Consider the following 6,774-nt stretch of genomic DNA (forward strand, 5'->3'; position numbering starts at 1 on the left):
CTCCAGAATGTTCCATTGAGTTGAGATCTGGTGACTGAGACACACACTGTCACGCCCTGGCCATAGAGAGGCTTTTATTCTCTATTTTGGATAGGCCAGGGTGTGACTAGGGTGGGCATTCTATGTTCATTTTCTATGTTTTGGATTTCTTTGTTGTTTGGCCGGGTGTGGTTCTCAATCAGAGGCAGCTGTCTATCGTTGTCTCTGATTGAGAACCATACTGAGGTAGCTTTTTCCCCACTGGGTTTTGTGGGTAGTTGTTTTCTGTTTAGTGTTTGTATCACCTGTCAGAACTGTTTTGGTTATTCCTTTTGTTATTTTGTATTTAGTTTCGAATAAATAATATGAACACGTACCACGCTGCACCTTGGTCCTCACCTTCTTCCTCTGAATGCCGTTACACACACACACACCCTTTAATCCCCCTTTTCTCCTTTGAGACCCTGCTTTAAAAGTCACTGAGATCTCTTCTTCTTCCTATGGTAGCCAAAATAATGGGCAACCGGGGTCAATATTGTTATAGTGACCCTAAGCATGATGGGATGTCAATTGCTAGGTTAACTCAGGGTCCACACCTGTGCGGAAACACCTGCTACATTGTATCCCTGATTTACTGAAGTGTTTCCTTTATTTTGGCAGTTACCTGAACTTCCTCTCCATAATACCAAGCTGTGAAGTTAGGTTTTGTAGATTGTGTGTAGTTTTATAAAACTACTAGAAAGTATCTCTGTACTGTCCTCTGTATGCATTACTGTGCATATTTTGACAAGATAAACGACTTCACATCAATAATCCTCAAAGCATGAACTCCATGTTCACAAGATTTATTGAGTTGAAACAGCGTGAAACTGAAACAAAGACAATGATGTCTGCATAAGACAATGTAATCTGTCCTAAAATACAAACTAGATATGAACGTAACCTGATATTTTGCTCACACTGACAACTAGCATAAGCTAGGCTAACATACTGTAGCAATTAAGCTAGTGCTGTCCATTTCTTCCACAAATAATGCTCTGAAACAAAAGATATATGCAAAAGGTATGAAAATACTCACTGACAAAGCTTTCTAAGGCATACAACATAAAGGATGGATGAAGATTGTAAGCTGACAATTAAAACAGAGCACTCTGAGCTCTACATGAGGCAACAATGACCAACTTCTTCCTAACATGTCACATAACGGGTCAATTTTCAAGGAAAATACTCCAGATCAATACTAGGTGGAGCCAAATTCAAGGTAAGTAATATAGGTAAGTATTACAACTAAAACAAAACACTATGGAATGTCCATATAAGAGACCTTGTTTGTGTAGACCTCTTAGTTCCTTCTTGCTTGCAGTCTAACCTAGACTTTACCATCCTTGCTGGGAAAGACCAGTGATCAGTGAGTGATCAGGCAATTCATTACTCTTGACTTGTTTGTCTTTGAATCAATCAATCAAATGTATTTATGAAGCCCTTCTTACATCAGCTGATGTCACAAAGTGCTGTACAGAAACCCAGCCTAAAACCCCAAACAGCAAGCAATACAGGTGTAGAAGCACGGTGGCTAGGAAAAACTCCCTAGAAAGGCCAGAACCTAGGAAGAAACCTATAGAGGAACCAGGCTATGATGGGTGGCCAGTCCTCTTCTGGCTGTACCACGTGGAGATTATAACAGAACATGGCCAATATGTTTAAATGTTCATAGATGATCAGCATGGTCAAATACTAATAATCAGTGGTTGTAGAGGGTGCAACAGGTCAGCACCTCAGGAGTAAATCATTCAGAGTATCGATCATTCAGAGTATCTCTACCGCTCCTGCTGTCTCTAGAGAGTTGAAAACAGCAGGTCTGGGACAAGGTAGCACATCCGGTGAACAGGTCAGGTCATAGCTGCAGGCAGAACAGTTGAAACTGGAGCAGCAGCATGACCAGGTGGACTGGGGACAGCAAGGAGTCATCAGGCCAGGTAGTCTTGAGGCATGGTCCTAGGGCTCAGGTCCACTGAGAGAGAGAATGAAAGAAAGAGAGAAAGAGAGAATTAGAGAGAGCATACTTAAATTCACATAGGACACCGGATAGACAGGAGAAATACTCCAGATACAACAGACTGGCTCTAGCCCCCCGACACAAACTAGTGCAGCCTAAATACTGGATAAATTTGAAGAGCACAATGCTTACAGGCTCGAGGCTGGGCTGGTTTGACTGCCACTTCCCTCTTATCTGAAGTGAAGAGAGGTATTGTTTCCTCCACCTATCCCAGAAGGTATTAGCAAGATGTTGAACCTGAAGCCACTGCCGCTTAAAGAGGTCCTTGGCTCCGTAGTCGCCAGCAGGACTCTAAGGGATACCCACTTTCTGTGTGAGGAGAGTAGCAGGTGTAAGTAAGAGGGGGTCATCTGGATCTGTAGAGACTGGAACCAGAGTTCTGGCATTGATGATGGCAGCCACTTCTGCCATCAGAGTAATGAGCGTTTTGTGACTTACCGTTAAATGACCCTGTTGGAGGAACATAGAATCCAAGTTTTTCCTTGCTATGCCAATCATCCTCTCCCAGGCACCACCCATGTGAGAGGCATGAGGCGGGTTGAATATCCAGGCCCTGTTCTGACAGGTAGAATTTCTTGTGTTCTCTTGAGCAGGGTGACTGCATCTTGGACTGTAGGAAATTACTTTAAGCCATCGTCGACATAGAAGTCAAGTTCCACAAACTCTCTGACATCAGGATTGTACTCTGGTTCTCCTTGTTGAACAGACTGTCTGAGGCCGTAGATGGCCACTGCTGGAGAGGGAAGACATGGTCCTTCATCCGGTAGTCGATGATGTCTTTGGACAAGTCATTGTCTTGGAACCACAGAAATCTCAGGAAGTTTCGGTCATCTTCTTTCACCAGGAAACAGTGGAACATTTGGTGAATATCCACAAAATCTTTTCCATGAAAGAGACAAAGTGATCTTTCATCTCGGGCTTCCTAAGGAAGTTCCATCTGAGGGAGGAAAAACGTTTCAGCGCTAGAGGTCTATTGTCGAGGAGACGACTTGAATGGTAATGGTGCCACCCATCTGTTGCTGTCGTCCTTCCTGATCCCTTCCTTCATGATTTTCAGAACAGAGCTGTCTTCAATGGAGGCCACTTTATTGTCATCTCTAGTTTTCTGGAACACATTTCAGCCCATGTGAACTTCCTCTTTGTCACAAGGAAGACTTTTGTAGCAGCATAATGCAAGTTGATTGGGAGCTTGGACATTCCGGAATCTTTGTTTCATCAAGAAGATGTTGGGACATGGCTGAAAGATGGCGTCCTTTCTCTAGTGTTTGTGTAAAAGGTACTCACTGAGACAGGCTTGTGAACGCTCCACAGGCAGACATTGCCTATTATGACCCATCCGAGATCAAGCTTCTGGGTGTATGTTGAGACATGGGGCCCATTAACTTATGGACTCTGATAATGTCTCTTCCAAGAAGGAGCATGATGGGAGCCTTGGGTTCGAGTTCTGGGATGAGGTGAGCAAGGGGTTTCAGGTGAGCATGGTGGAGCGCTGTGTCTACAGTTGGGATCTCAGATCGGTTGTTCGGGATCTCATTATACTCGATGAGAGTTGGCAGTGGAAGATTGACTTGCCCATCCATAGATTCTACCTAGTACCCGTTGGCTCTTCATCCTACTGTCTCCATCACTCTGGCACAAGTCTTAAAGGAGTAGGGAGAGCTGAGGCCTTGTACCCTGAAGATATCGAATAACTCAGAATGAACCAATGATCTGTTGCTTTACTCGTCGAGGATGGCATAGAATTTCACTGCTCTATCTCGGTAGCCTGTTGGGTAGATTTTGACGAGGCATATCTTAGAGCAAGACCTGTCGGTGAGGTTCCCACCGCAGACTTGCGTACACTGAGACATTGCGTCAGAAGTAGGTGTGAGCTCTTCCTCCCCACCGTACTCTGTACTCTTCTTTTTTGACCCAGGGGGGTGTTCCTGGATGAAGAGCGGTGTTATGACTCTCACTCTCACATTCTGCGCAGCTAACGCTTGACTTGCAGTTCTTGGCAATGTGAAAAGAGGATGAACAACATCTAAAGCATATGCCCTTCTCTTTTAGGAAAGCCTTGCGTTGGTATAGTGGTTTCTCGCAGAAGGCGCAGCACTTCCTTAAGGGGTGAGGCTTCTTGTGGATAGGGCACTGCCGTTCGTAGTTCTTGGCTTTCTTGATAGGCTTGTCGGAGGAGGTAGTGGGGGATACCTCTGTTTTGTGAACTGAGACTTCTGTCTGCTTTGCTCCCAGGGAACTCTGTCTGCTTTAGCAGGAACATCGGCAACAAGGTTGAAACTGGGGTCGTTCCTGATTCTGGCTTGCTGGATGACGAAGTAAACAAAGAAGGCAAAAGGAGGGAACAGAACATGATATTGTTGCCTGTAGTTGGTACCAATGGAGATCCATTCCGCTTGTAACCCGAAGAGCAGTTTCTGGACTGTAGGGTTAACACCTCGAGCTGTATCGAGAAATGCTAGGCCAGGGAGGTCTCCTTCGACCTTGGCGGACCGAAGCTCCATAAGCAGATTGCCCAACTCCCTCAGCTTTGGGTAAACCTTGTTGGAGATATTGGGGAAACTGTCTTTGTTTGGTGAGCGCACGCTCTATCACCTCTGGCGAACTGTAGCATTCCTCAAGTCTATCCCAAACCATCCTCAGACCTTGTTCTGGATGGTTTACATGAACGGCTCAGATTAGTTTTTATATGTTTAGCTGTAGGTTAAGTCTAGGCCTCTGAGGGCGTTGTGAAAGGAGCGCCACCAAGCCCTGTAGCTCTCCGGTTGGTCATAAAATTGGAGTAGACCCGTGGTGATGAGCTTGCGACGAGCGAAGTACCTCACATGCAAAAGAAATCTATAAAATAGGATTCCTCCTGAATCCTCCTCACGATGGTTACAGAAGCTGGAGTCCTTGGGATATGTTGCCTCCTCTGGATTTGAGGTCTCACCCATGCCTTGCCCTGCTCCTCACAAAAAAAGCTTTCTCCTCTGGAGCTACCCTCTGTTCCAATCTGGTTTCAATGCCATCCAGATGACAAGATGTTTAATAATATCACAAGTGGCCAGCGTAGGGTTCAACTTCTGCAGATATAGCCAGTCACCAGCTTGTCTAAATTGTCCACCCCCCCTTTTGTGGCATTGTAATCCATTATGATTTCAGTTTTTTATGTTCCTGGCCACAGATTCTCCCATCCCTATGCAGCGTACTCATGAGTTCCACATTTTTGCCTTTCTTTGGCACGTAGGACACTAGGGACGTGTCGGCCGTGAACACAAACTTAGAGAAATTGATAGGCCTGTTCCGTGTATTCAACAGCAGAATTTGGAGCTCTGGAGCTCTGGCTATTTTTTTCCTACCACCGTCAGCTTCCTCTTGAGGAGCTCTTGTCCCAGCTTGTGCGAAGTGAATAAGTTATTGCATGTTATGTTGTGGCCACGGAGTCCCTGTGTCACGTCCAGGACAACCCGCATCCCTTGTTTCTTCTCAGGGGCTCCTCCATCTGGCTTCCCCGTATACACTTGCAAGGTCACACATATGATGAAGCAGCATCACAGGCAGCCCAGATCTTGATTCCATCATTTGTGGCATGTACTGCCTGAAGGGGCAGCGTCCCCTAAACAGCATAAGCTGCTCATCATCGATAACGTTGGTCCCAGGATTGTAAAACAGGGGAAGGCGGTTCACCCACTTGTCGCACACTGACCTGATTGCAGCTAGCTTGTCTCTCTGCCACCAAGCTGGTCTGGTGTCTCAATTATCGAAGCAGATAATCCTGGAAATAATGTGGAAGTTTTCCAGAGACATTGTTGCACAGAACGGTTCTCTGTCAGTTTCTGCATCCCACAGGGATTCTGTGGATTCCCCATTGGATGTGAAAACACCATCAAGGACAAGAACCCAAAAGTATGCATGTAAATGAGTTTGGTCCATCTCTCTCCAAAAGCATGCCTTCCCTCCAAATTAGTGCAGTCCTGAATGATTTTCTCAATGGTGTCTGGGATGAACAATTCAAAAGAAGACATTATGTCCTGCACATGAGTAATCACCATCCTGGGGTAACAGCAGGTAGCCTAGTGGTTAGAGCATTGGACCGGTAACCGAATGGTTGCTGGATCGAGTCCCAGAGCTGACAAGGTAAAAATGTTTTGTTGTCAACCAAGGCAGTTAACTCACTCTTCCCTGATAGGCTGTCATTGTAAATAAGAATTTGTTCTTAACTGACTTGCCTAGTAAAATGTTTAAATCCGCATCGGACCTGGTTGAATCCTTATCACAATGGCAGCCATGCAAGGTGGCTCATTCCTTTGGCATGAAGACCATTTTTTGACATCCATATTTCTCCTCCTGCAGGCTGCTGATGAGCTGGTTGCTCATGGGCTAGTCCTGGGTCAATCTCATCCTCTTCTTCCAACTCACTGTCAGACTCCGAATTGACGGAGACATGATCCTCATATTCTGAAAATTCTTCATCTTCCAAAGTGAGAGACGCTCCTTCCACACTAGCTTCTCTCTGCAAAAATGATTTCTAAGGCCCTCTGAGCAGAGATTATTTTTTCTCTACTGATTGATTCTGGTAAGGGGCCACACATGCAAAGCTATTTATTTGTTGTGTCCCTCCCCAAATTTGCACCTGGCTGGGGTAAAGTGTGGGGAAATACTGAATTTTTTGTATCGAAATAATGTATTGAAATACTGTATTGTAATATCATTGTGCAGGTTCCCGCAAGACATTGTGTAGTTTCACACACTACAAAGGG

The sequence above is a fragment of the Oncorhynchus clarkii genome, chromosome 9 (assembly GCF_045791955.1).
Source record: "Oncorhynchus clarkii lewisi isolate Uvic-CL-2024 chromosome 9, UVic_Ocla_1.0, whole genome shotgun sequence".
Lineage (NCBI taxonomy): Eukaryota > Metazoa > Chordata > Actinopteri > Salmoniformes > Salmonidae > Oncorhynchus > Oncorhynchus clarkii.